The 13,157-nt window shown below is 49.0% G+C and overlaps 1 protein-coding gene across 1 annotated transcript in view; it reads left to right on the top strand.

Moving 5' to 3' along the window:
• Nucleotides 1–6,616: 6,616 nt before the first annotated feature.
• Nucleotides 6,617–13,157, top strand: part of SPSB1 (splA/ryanodine receptor domain and SOCS box containing 1) — a 23,819-nt gene continuing 17,278 nt past the window's right edge. Inside the window, 1 exon segment of the mRNA XM_043531619.1 lies at nucleotides 6,617–6,635. The gene's annotated coding sequence lies outside the window, so the exon portion shown is untranslated.

Raw genomic sequence — 13,157 nt, 5'->3', positions numbered from 1 at the left:
GGGTTTGGGATGCCGAGCAGTGGCTGCAGAGCTCTCAGATGCACAATGCCATGTTCCTGGATCTGTGTGCCGAGCCTGCCCCAGCCCTCACAACGCAAGGACACTAGAATGAGAGCTGCACTGACTGGAGAAGCGAGTGGTGGTCATGCTGTGGAAACTTGCAATGGCAGATTGCTACGAGTCAAAGGGAAATAATTTTGGAGTTGGAAAATCCACTGAGAGGGGGCCATTGTCTTGCAAGTATGCAGGGCCGTTACTCATCTCCTGCTACGAAGGACTGTGACTCTCAGCAATGTGCAGGATATAATGGATGGATTTACAGCACTTGGGTTCCCAAACTGCTGTATGAGAACAGCGAGCCATAGTAATGCATTGTGGTGCCGCTGCTGTACCTGGCCTTCTGTTTGGGGGCCTTTTAAGAATTTTGTGCTGGTTGGTGCACATGTATGATTATGCTGTCACTGATCCTGTGAGTGGAAATCATCAACCTCATTAAAAAAACTTGCACAGATACAGACATCCTCTTCCTCTCCCGGTGCAAACAGATGGACTTCAAAAACAAACTTCAAAGAGAAACTGCAGAGCAATTTGCAAATTTAACACCATTAATTTGGGCTTGAATAGGGACTGGGAGCGGCTGGCTCACTACAAAAGCAATTTTCCCTCTCTTGGAATTGACACTTCCCCCATCAATTATTGGGAGTGGACCACATCCACCCTGATTGAATGGGCCCTGTCAACACTGGTTCTTCACTTTCAGGCATTATTATACATGAAGAGAAGGGAGTTACCTTGCATCTGTAATTTTCACTCCATGCATCTGAAGTGGGTTTTTTACACACAAGTTTATGCCCAAATAAATCTGTTAGCCTTTAAGGTTCCAACTGGACTCCTTTGTTGTTTTTGTGGATAGGGACTAACACGGCTACCCCAATACTCAATCCTATGAGTTGTGTCAAAGTGTACGATCACAAGTCCCACCAGCTGTTCTGCAGCATATGCTGGGAACTAATAAAGACGAATTTATTTTCCAAATAATAATAGTTTTACTGAGTAACAAAACCACTTAAATTCTGTGCGAGTTAAAAGCAAATGCATTAAAATCTTAACAAATTCATGGAACAGAGCTTAAAGAAGGACGGAACATTCACTTCTATTTTAGCTACACATACATCTACTGTGGCTCTCACAGGCAAAAGTGAAAGTAAGCTGGTACGGTACCGGCAAGAGCCAGTACACAGCTGACTATACCGGCAGGGGGCAGCTTCCCCAGGCTGGCGATTTAAAGGGCCTAGGGCTCCTGGCAGCGGCCAGAGCCCCAGACCTTTTAAATCCCCACCAGAACCCTGCTCCTGGAGCCCTGGGGTAGCAGCAGTGGCTGGAGCCCCAGACCCTTTAAATCACAATCAGAGCCCTGGGATTCCTGGCCACTACCGCTACCATGGGGCTCTGGCAGGGATTTGAAGAGCCCAGGGTTCCCAGATGCTGCTGTTGTTGCAGCTGGAGCCCTGGGCCCTGGGGATCTGAAAGGCCCTGCTCCTTCTGGTTGAGGCCCCGCCTCCCTGCTCAGGACTCCAGCCTTACGTACCAGTAAGTCCTTTAAGTTACTTTCACCCCTGCTCACAGGTGAGGGTATGTGAAGCTGTCGTTGTCCTTAATGTCCCCCAATATGCAGTGATAAGGGCAGGGGAAGGGTAGGAAGGTGCTGTACTGGAGTTCTCCATGGACTGCAAAGGGAGGTGAGCCTGGGACTGAACCTGTAGCTCCCCAAGAGTCTTTGCAGCAGTTGTGTTTGCTGCCAAAGAAGCCCCATTTATGTCCTGGTGCCTTTCTCCTGTCCACTCTTTCCTTCTCCATACAGTCTGCAATATTCATCTTCCAGGCTCTCTGTTCCTGGTCTGATGCAGTCCTGGCTTGCAGGACCTCGTTGAATATGTCGTCTTCCTCTTCCTTCTCCTCTTCCTCATCTGGCTCAGGCATTCTGCAGATGTGGAAAAAACCCCTCAAGGCCACATCAGCAGCTACAGATAAAACACACAGGCACCATTGTCTCTGTATAGGCACAACAGAAAGTGAAAGCTAAGATTCAGAGCTCCCTTCCCTTGCTCCCCTACAGTTTTAAACAAGGCGTTTTTATGGACACTTCTGCGTCAGACTGCTTGTGCATGGTCCGCTCTCTGCTCCAGCCACGGTGAGTGTGGCTAGTCAGGGATGAGGGACATTGGGAGGGAATTGCTCAGTTGCAGGAAACTATAATTATAGAGCAAAGGCACAGAATGCTGGCATCATTCCCCACCTTCAGTTGTGTTTTTAGTTGGTCCCTCACTCCTGAGGGTAACACAAGGACAGCTGCCGCTGGCATCCCAAAGCTGGCCGTGCCTGTGTGCTGCTAACCCGTTAACTTCAGCAGGCACTGTTGCAGAAAGCCCCAGCTGGCGTGGGAAAGTGTTCCACTGCAAAGGAAGAAATGAGGCTGCCAGCCCTAGAAACCTTTGGGAAAGGATTGCAGAGTATCTCCGTGGACGTTGCACTGAGAGAGATCTCAAGGATTCCAGGGACGTCCCTGTACAGTACAGTACATGAACTGCTCCGCTATTTCCCTCCCCCCCGACCCCACGCCCGCCTGCATGAAAAGTAGATAATTCTACTTTTGTTGTCCCAATGCCTCTTCCTAGTAGGAGTACATTCATGAGAAGTAGCTAGTTGTCTTGCTAACATGAAGGTGCCATCACTGTAATGGGAAATACATTTACACACATTCACCCCAAGTTCCTTCCCTTGCATCGGTCTCACCCGTGCTCAACTGACTGGGCTGCAGTGGAGTCTCAAACAGGTCCTGGCCTGCAGCGTAATTGGACCCTCCAGTCACCTGTCCCCCGTCCTCGCTGTTCACACCAGGGGCCTGTGACTCTGGCTTCCCAGAGGTGCCCACTGGGGGGTGTGGGGGGGGGGGGGGGAGATGTTTGGAGTCTCCGCTCGCAGCTTGGCACTGGATAAGCTGTAGGTCTCCCTGGCCTTCTGGTCTGTCTGTTTGCCTGCCACAGCGCCTTTGCTTTCTCAAGACACTGCTGCTGGTCCCTTCGCCTGCATCCCCTGTGCAATCTGCTCGTAGATGTCCACGTTTCTACAGCTGGTCCACAGCAGTGCTTGCACAGCCTTTTCTACACACAGGCCCAGCGGATCCAATATCTCCTGTCTTTCCCAAGCTAGAGCACGTCTGGCGCTGGTAGCCATCAGGGTCAGCTGAGCAGTTACACACAACGATGGAGAGCAGTTAGGTGAGCTCACCAAACTGGACAATCGGGAAAAGGCATTTCAAAAATTCGCGGGGCTGTAAAGGAGATGGGGCACTTCTGATTTCAGTGACACCTGGGCGGTGGAGTTTACAATTGTGAGCAGAGTGGCTAGTGTCTGGCATTGTGCAACAGCTGCTGGAGGACTGTTAGGTTTGACATAGGTACAGTGTCTACAGTTGTATTACATTGACCATGGCTCAAACCTAGTGGGGTGGAGGGGGGTGTTACTATGCATTTGCCCTTCTCCAGGTCCTAGCTAGTGGTGGCTTTTCTGTCATGCTGGATGGAGCCTCCAGGCTAGTAGTTTAGGATGACCTGGTATTCTAGATGTGTTCAGCTATGCTTCTGTGGCTAGGGAGTCATGGCTTTTCTAGGATCCTCTGCAAGATCGACGGATCTTGGCAGCATCAGCTCTGTGAAACATTTTAACCTGGAAACTAAATTTTGTCCCCTTGCTTTGGGTGCAAGGGACTTCTGCCAAAAGCAACCGGAATCTTAAAGGGAATGGCTGATCCCCAGCTAACTGGATGCTCCCAAAGAATGTAAAGGTAGTTGGGTCATAGGGAATTTCTCTCTGCTCCCCAAGCCTCACCCATACACACAGTAGGCTTGGCAGCTTCTGGCTCAGCACAGAAACATTCTTTTCCAAGTGTCTGTATGGCCCTGTTGCCTCAGTATATATGAGCAAACACGCTCCTTTCCAGCCTTTGATTTTCCCCCTCAGCATTCCAGTGGCTGACTAGTACAGATTGTCACAGGGATCGGAGGCCTGTCTTGTGCTAGGCTGCCTTGTTCAATCCCTGACAAACTTGCTGTGTTCTCGAAACAAGTGGTAACAAAGGCCAAACAAGGGATTAACAGTGAAAGGGCTTTCGGCTTTGTTCTGCAGGCCTGTCTTTCAGATCTGTGCTGACTCCTGGAACTGGAGACCGTCATCTAGTGGCTACAGCAGGCAATAGAGGAGAGACCTGGGTTCTAGTCTTGGTCATGCTAACGACTCATCAGAACAGCATGGGAACCGTGTAGCTGGGGTGCTAGTGTGGAATACACCTTTGCTTGGCCTTTTGTAAGGGAAGGAGGAAATTAATTTCCTCAAATGCTGAGGCACAAGGGGAGACCCACCTCTGCTCTCTAGCTGTTCAGTCATCCTACAAGATCCTGGTAACTGGAAAAGTCTTGAGTGTCTTGGTTACTAGTTCAGATCCAGCCGAGGTTTGTAGTGTCTAGCAGTAGCCGTCCAGCTGCTGTTCAGAGGTCTGTCTGAAAACGAGTGAGTGACTTCTGCCTAGTTCTAGTCACGAAGGGTACGTCCACGCTGCAATAAGACCCACAGGATGGCCGCGGCTGGCTAGGGTCAGCGGACGTGTCCTGCAGGGCTAAAAATACCGCATGTCGATGTATGGGCTCCAGCTGTGACCCAGGCTCTGAAACTCTGCTTGGTGGGGGGGCGGTGGTCTCAGAGCTCAAACTCCAGCCCAAGCCCAAACATCTATACTGCAAATTTTAGCCCGGCAAGCCAAAGGGCTTGTCTATGCTGGCACTTTACAGCGCAGCAACTTTCTTGCTCAGGGGTGTGGGGGGGAAAAAACCACCCCCCTGAGTGCAGCAAGCTTCAGCGCTGTAAAGTGCCAGCATAGACTGCGCCCCAGTGCGGGGAGCTGTGCTCCCAGTGCGGGGAGCTGTGCCCCTCATGGAGGTGGGTTTTTTAAAGTGGTGGGAGAGCTCTCTCCCAGCGCTCTGCCCCAACTACACAAGCCATGCGGCCAGCGTCTGTGTTAACGGGCTTCAAGAGGAAAGGAGAGTGCTGTTACGAAAACCTGGGTCCCGATGGCTTGTTTTGTTGGCCCATCATGCTGTCTTAGCAGAAAAGAGCTTCTGATATGGGAACAGAAACTCTGGATAGTGATAGAAACAAGTTTCTTTTCTTCTCTTCCCCACTGTCTCTCAAACTGGTATGATTGTCCAATAATGACAGAACTACAGAAGGTCATTTAGGCAGATAAACACACGTTGCCAGTGTAGACTAGAGCTGGGCTCTGAGGCTCGGTGTCGTGAGTTTTTGTTGTTGCAGTGTAGACATACCCTAGGCGTCCACACTGGTTGGCAGGCGTGGCAGATAGCCAAGGACTGAACAGAATGGAGACTCGACTCCACTGTTACTAGCTAGTGCTGCCATGGCAGGGCAAGCTTGCACACGGGTGTGGGAGCCTTAAGTTTCACCACTGCCTCTATTGTGATTGTCCCTGTTATCAACCCAGCCCCTTCCTTCTACCTTAGAACAATCTACCCTCCCCCCCCCCCCCCCCAATGAAACTGTTGCTCCTGTCTCGGTCTCCTGGGCTTTCAAGCAGTCGTCTGTCTGCCCCACTGTCACTTGAAGGATGGGGTTGATGATGTTGTACAACTTTAACATGGATTCCTTCCACCAGTGCAGCTGCTGTCACCATTAAACCACAGTGACTCAGTGTTAACAGGCTTCAAGAGGAAAGGAGAGTGCTGTTACGAAAACCTGGGTCCTGATGGCCTGTTTTGTTGGCCCATAGTACTGTCTCAGCAGAAAAGAGCTGCTGATATGGGAACAGAAACTCTGGATAGTGATAGAAACTTGTTTCTTTGTCTTCCCCACTGTGTCAAACTGGTGTGATTGTCGAACTAATGACACAGAACCAAAGAAGGTCATTTAGGCAGATAAATACACAGGCTGTATGGACTGCTGCATAGGCTATGAATAAGTAAAGCGGGACTAAATTAGACTCTGGAGCCCTGGCAGTGTAAGGGGAGCTTGGTTTGTCTAAGGATTAGGTGTGTTTCTTTAATGCAAATAGCTCCAAAGGTAAACATCTGCTATTTTAAATTTGTGGTGGCTTAATAGCAGAGGGAAATACCTTTTTTAAAATGCAGCTTGTCCTGATATGACAGCTCCTGGGTTCAGGGAAACCTGATATGGGGAGTGGTTAATTGGCGAGACACTTTTTACTGAGGGGGGAATCTGTGTTGAGGGGGGTGTAGAAGGCACCAGCTGTTTGGAAGCTCCCAAGACCAGGCACAGAAAAGTTACACATTGGAACTGGGGCTAACCTGAGAGCCTCTGTCAGTTTGTTGCCCAATAACTGTGGTAAAAAGTTACTGGTGTTAATTTTAGGGGGAGCATCCCTGCCCTTCTCTATTTTTCGGTTGCTACAGGGCTGCCTGATTCTCTATTCCACCCCCACTCTCCTGCTGTTTGTCTCCTGCCCATTTAACCTATGGGTCTTGCAAAAGAGCAGCTCCGAAAGCTGTCTCCGATGCTGCACTTTCCAGCTGGCTGTGTTCCTGGAGGGGAGTGACAAGCTGTCGGAGGTGAGGGTCAGTGGTAGGGAAGCTACCCACCTGCTGTTAAGTGCTCCTTTATTCACAGGCACAGGAAGCTTTCCAAGTCAGAACAGCTGCTCTGAGCTAGACTAGCAATTTCAGTAAATCCAGTAATGTGTCAACTCTACCTTGATGGCTTGAGTGCACCACCCCAGAAGTGGAAACTTGGCGTGGCCCGAAGGATCAGTCTTTCACCCGCTTAGCTCACCAGCTGGGTGTGTCTCAGACCTGTCAGCTGTATTCAAAAAAAACATGATGCAATTTGTATCAACCTAGTGGTCTCCGTGAGTTCTTAGTTAGGCCAGGGCCTAGACTATGACTGTCTGCTGTGAAGTTGGGCAAACTGTGCATAGGATATTATTACTGTGGGGGTGTAGGAGCATGTTGGAGCTCCAGGCCTGGACCAGAATCCTATCGGGCAAGGTGCCATGCAAATACAAAACAGAGCCTCTGCCTCAGAGCTTCCAGTCTAAGGACATAGGAACCATGATGCAGCATCCATAGAGACACAAGCCTGCCCGAGCGCCCTGCTTTTAAAAAAGCCTCTCTTTTAAAGCCAGGCTTGTCCTGTGTGCAGAGCATGTGACAGAACCGGGAAGTGTGAAGGTTAGCTTGTAAAAGCAGGGAGAGGCTCCCAAGACAAAGGTGATAAAAGACAAGGCTCTGATAATAACCTGGATGACAGCATGGCTGGTGCCTCTCACTACAGTCTCCCAACTGCCCAAACCAGTCTTTCCAGCGCTGCTAAGCTGTGGCTTTGGGATCTTTGCTAGCTATGACGCAAGCCAAGCCTGGCACAGCCCTTACTGAGTGGTGTGGGGGAGGCGTGCGTGAGCTTTTCAAGTCCTGGCAGTGCTAGAAAAGCTAACTTCCAGAATAGGGCAGGTATGTGGGGAAGGAAGGGGAGATTCCTAAGGAGAGGGGAAGTCCTCCTCTCCCTCACTGGCTCTGCGCCCACACCATACTGACTGGCAAGTGGTTCTTGAATCCTGACCCAGTATGGGCCCTGGAAATATTGTGTGGGTATAAGAAACCATAACTGAGAGATTCTGAAAATGCCTGGGCCCTTTAGAAGAAAGTACTGCACTCTGGGGCCCTGGTTTTACTCCATCGACTTCCATCCCCCTGAGTTGTTGACTTTGGCACGAGGGGCTGCAGATCCAACCTGTGAGCCTCTCTCCACATGGCTCTGCCAATGAACCTCAGTCATAGAATCATAGAATATCAGGGTTGGAAGGGACCTCAGGAGGTCATCTAGTCCAACCCCCTGCTCAAAGCAGGACCAATCCCCAATTAAATCATCCCAGCCAGGGCTTTGTCAAGCTGACCTTAAAGACTTCTAAGGAAGGAGATTCTACCACCTCCCTAGGTAACACATTCCAGTGTTTCACCACCCTCTTGGTGAAAAAGTTTTTCCTAATATCCAACCTAAACCTCCCCCACTGCAACTTGAGACCATTACTCCTTGTCCTGTCCTCTTCTACCACTGAGAATAGTCTAGAACCATCCTCTCTGGAACCACCTCTCAGGTAGTTGAAAGCAGCTATCAAATCCCCCCTCATTCTTCTCTTCCGCAGACTAAACAATCCAGTTCCCTCAGCCTCTCCTCATAAGTCATGTGTGCCAGACCCCTAATCATTTTTGTTGCCCTCCGCTGGACTCTTTCCAATTTATCCACATCCTTCTTGTAGTGTGGGGCCCAAAACTGGACACAGTACTCCAGATGAGGCCTCACCAATGTCAATAGAGGGGAACGATCACGTCCCTCGATCTGCTCGCTATGCTCCTACTTATACATCCCAAAATGCCATTGGCCTTCTTGGCAACAAAGGGCACACTGCTGACTCATATCCAGCTTCTCGTCCACTGTCACCCCTAGGTTCTTTTCCGCAGAACTGCTGCCTAGCCATTCGGTCCCTAGTCTGTAGCGGTGCATTGGGTTCTTCTGTCCTAAGTGCAGGACCCTGCACTTATCCTTATTGAACCTCATCAGATTTCTTTTGGCCCAATCCTCCAATTTGTCTAGGTCCCTCTGTATCCTATCCCTGCCCTCCAGCATATCTACCACTCCTCCTAGTTTAGTATCATCCGCAAATTTGCTGAGGGTACAATCCACACCATCCTCCAGATCATTTATGAAGATATTGAACAAAACCGGCCCCAGGACCGACCCCTGGGGCACTCCACTTGACACTGGCTGCCAACTAGACATGGAGCCATTGATCACTACCCGTTGAGCCCGACAATCTAGCCAACTTTCTACCCACCTTATAGTGCATTCATCCAGCCCATACTTCTTTAACTTGCTGACAAGAATACTGTGGGAGACCGTGTCAAAAGCTTGCTAACGTCAAGAAACAATACATCCACTGCTTTCCCTTCATCCACAGAACCAGTAATCTCATCATAGAAGGCGATTAGATTAGTCAGGCATGACCTTCCCTTAGTGAATCCATGCTGACTGTTCCTGATCACTTTCCTCTCCTGTAAGTGCTTCAGGATTGGTTCTTTGGGGACCTGCTCCATGATTTTCCGGGGACTGAGGTGAGGCTGACTGGCCTGTAGTTCCCAGGATCCTCCTTCCCTTTTTTAAAGATTGGCACTACATTAGCCTTTTTCCAGTCATCCGGGACTTCCCCCGTTCGCCACGAGTTTTCAGAGATAATGGCCAATGGCTCTGCAATCACAGCCGCCAATTCCTTTAGCACTCTCGGATGCAACTCGTCCGGCCCCATGGACTTGTGCACGTCCAGCTTTTTTAAATAGTCCCTAACCACCTCTTTCTCCACTGAGGGCTGGCCATCTACTCCCCATGCTGTGATGCCCAGCGCAGCAGTCTGGGAGCTGACCTTGTTCGTGAAGACAGAGGCAAAAAAGCATTGAGTACATTAGCTTTTTCCACATCCTCTGTCACTAGGTTGCCTCCCCCATTCAGGAAGGGGCCCACACTTTCCTTCGCTTTCTTCTTGTTGCCAACATACCTGAAGAAACCCTTCTTGTTACTCTTGACATCTCTTGCTAGCTGCAGCTCCAGGTGCGATTTGGCACTCTTGATTTCATTCCTACATGCCCAAGCAATATTTTATACTCATCCCTGGTCATGTGTCCAACCTTCCACTTCTTGTAAGCTTCTTTTTTATGTTTAAGATCCGCTAGGATTTCACCATTAAGCCCTCAGGTTTCAGAGTAACAGCCGTGTTAGTCTGTATTCGCAAAAAGAAAAGGAGTACTTGTGGCACTTTAGAGACTAACCAATTTATTTGAGCATAAGCTTTCGTGAGCTGCAGCTCACTTCATCGGATGCATACTGTGGAAAGTGTAGAAGATCTTTTTATATACACACAAAGCATGAAAAAATAGCTCCTCCCACCCCACTCTCCTGCTGGTAATAGCTTATCTAAAGTGATCGCTCTCCTTACAATGTGTATAATAATCAAGTTGGGCCATTTCCAGCACAAATCCAGGTTTTCTCACCCACCCACCCCCCCCACACACACACAAACCCACTCTCCTGCTGGTAATAGCTTATCTAAAGTGACCACTCTCCTTACAATGTGTATGATGATCAAGGTGGGCCATTTCCAGCACCCTCAGTGCTCCTACTGAGGAGATGAGCAGCTGCATCGGCTCTGTGGTGTGTTAAATGTCCACAAAGGGCTTGGCTTAGAAAACCACCTGTCTACGAGGTGCAGAACCAGGAGCTCCTGACCTCTAGTCCTGCCTTTTGACAAACTATGGCAAATGACGCTAGCTCAGGTGCTCGGAAGGCTTGTTCTCCTGTCTGGGCAGACGCCTGAGCTAGCCAATCTACTTTCTGAACAGTCGGTTGTGTCCCTTTCGCACCTAAGAACATGGATCAGTTGTCATGCCACCAAATGTTGCGATTGACGCTGTGGCCCTGGCCAAGTCACTTAAATCTGTGACTGTTTCCTCATCGGTGAAATGCTTACACTGCAGCATGGGAGGGCTGATGACTAATATTTGCAAAGCGCTTTGGAGAGGAATGGCTCTGTGTAATTGCCTAATTACTGCAAGGACACCTTGTTCTCTCTCTGCACCTCCTAACTTCCCTCTCCGAGGTGTAACAGCTGGGATGCTCCAGACACCCGTCTTTTTGCCGCCTCCGACTGGCCTTGAGCAAGGGGGAAAATACTGGACAGGAAAATCCGTGCGTAACACCATGTGCAGGTGCCATCTCAATGCTGCCGGCTCCGCCAGACCCCAACTTCTGTGCTCTTCCCTCCAAAAGAGTCTGTCTGGAGTTCAGAGCTATGGCTCTTACTCTTAACTCACTGAATATGATCATCCTCCTTGTCAGTGATGTCCCCCCAATATAGCCTGTCTGCAACCCTTGCATAAAACAAGGTATGTCTGCAATCCATCCGTAGACGTTGCCAGCTTCAGAAAGAGCTGCGGACAGATGGCTGGATTAACTCTCTCGCTGGCAGGCAGCATCAGGACATGTGACAGTCTGGCTTGTGGCACCGAGGGTGGTTTAGACACCACAAGGTATACCGGGAAACAGAGCTGATTAGACCAGCTCTCTGATTTTTAAGACTGCCTGGCAATTCTTGTCTCGCACTCTGTCACGCGCACTCTCACATCAAATGCTTTTGATCAGCAGGATGTTGGAGAGGAGCAAAGGGGAGAGTTGTGGGGAAGGTCAGGGCTGCAGCTGCAAATTGGGGACATGGGAAGGGGCTTTTGCTACATTTCTCAGCACTCTGCAGAGACATAGTGCAGTATCAGTTTAATAAAAGAAAAGGAGTACTAGTGGCACCTTAGAGACTAACCAATTTATTTGAGCATAAGCTTTCGTGAGCTACAGCTCACTTCAAGTTGATGAAGTGAGCTGTAGCTCACGAAAGCTTATGCTCAAATAAATTGGTTAGTCTCTAAGGTGCTACTAGTACTCCTTTTCTTTTGCGAATACAGACTAACACGGCTGCTACTCTGAAACCTATCAGTTTAATGTGATCTTAAACATCCAGGGCTGTATCCTGGGGAGATGGTCTCTAATAGTTCACTTCTCCGCCGACTTGGATCCTGCCACTGCTTACAGTGCAAACCTACTCAGTGACCTAGCTATGGCAAACTCGCTGAAATATCCCCATGTCCTTATTTCCCTCTTATCTCTCTATTAAAGGTGCCTTCTAGAATATAGAGTGGCTAAATTTGCTCCACAGAAGTCATTCTGCAGAGCTGCTTATCCCTGGGCCTTGGGGTTCGAGGGGTATGGGGTAGGAGTTCCATTGGGGTTTCTATTCCTGGGGATAGTTAGGAAAAAACTTCCTCATAAATAGGGCATTGCAAGGAGTAGAGCACCTTCCTCTGAAAAGCTGATTGTTGACTAGCATTGGAGATAGATGCTAGATGAGATGGAGCCCTGGTCTGGCAATGCCACAGTAAAAAAAAATATATATATATATATTGCACAGTTTGAAACTTAGCTGTCCCTCTAGTGTAGCTTTTGTTGCTGTGGGGAGGGAATGGCTGGAATCTGCCTTCACTGAAGCAGGCTATTTTAAGAGCCTTGAGCAAATGCTGTGTCTGTACGTGCTGCTTGAGTTGCAGCTGGCACTGGCGAGGAATCTGAGTTTTCTTGAGAGCTGCTGACAATCTAGTGACCTTTTGGGCACAATCCACTGAACTTTGATGCGGGATTCCCCTAAAATCTTAAGATATGACCTGGCCTTTCTGAGACCATTGGCAAATGCGGATACGAACATTGCATCCAGGAGTTTGACTTAACTGACACTTGCAGCTGGCCTGTATAATCCAGGGGAGTATCTCTGGCAGGAGCAGGAAACCACCTTCTTTCAGACATGTCTTCCTGAGGACAAACCTTCAACAAAGCAAATGTCTTTGTCTCGGCTATTTGCTGCTGTGCAGAACTCCCCTAATGACCACAGGGCTTCAGAATCTGTTGACTAGAAGTTTAAAATTGGATTTTTTTTTTTCCTAGAAGCCATGCCCTAGGAATTATTTTGGGGAAGTTCTCTGGCCTGTGTTGTACAGGAGGTCAGACTAGATCACAGTGGTCTCTTCTGGCTTGGAACCTATGAATTATTCATCTCCTCCTTGGTTGTAGGAGTGCTTCAAGACTTTCCTGCTGCTAGCTGCAGAGCTTCATGGCTGTTGTCAAGGTTCCTTCCCACTCTGAACTCTAGGGTACAGATGTGGGGACCTGCATGAAAACTCCCTAAGCTTATTTTTACCAGCTTAGGTTAAAACTTCCCCAAGGTACAAACTGTTGCCCTTGGACTTTATTGCTGCCACCACCAAACATCTAACAGATTTATAACCGGGAAAGAGCCCACTTGGAAACATCTTTTCTGCCAAAATCCTCCCAAACCCTACACCCTCTTTCCTGGGGAAAGTTGATTAAAAATCCTCAGCAATTTGCATAGGTGAACACAGACCCAAACCCTTGGATCTTAAGAACAATGAAAAGCAATCAGGTTCTTAAAAGAAGAATTTTAATAGAAGAAAAAGTAAAAGAATCACCTC

Source organism: Chelonia mydas, chromosome 18 (genome assembly GCF_015237465.2).
Source record: "Chelonia mydas isolate rCheMyd1 chromosome 18, rCheMyd1.pri.v2, whole genome shotgun sequence".
In the NCBI taxonomy this organism is placed as follows: Eukaryota; Metazoa; Chordata; order Testudines; family Cheloniidae; genus Chelonia; species Chelonia mydas.
The sequence above is the reverse complement of the archived record's forward strand: the minus strand, read 5'-3'. Positions and strand labels throughout refer to the sequence as shown.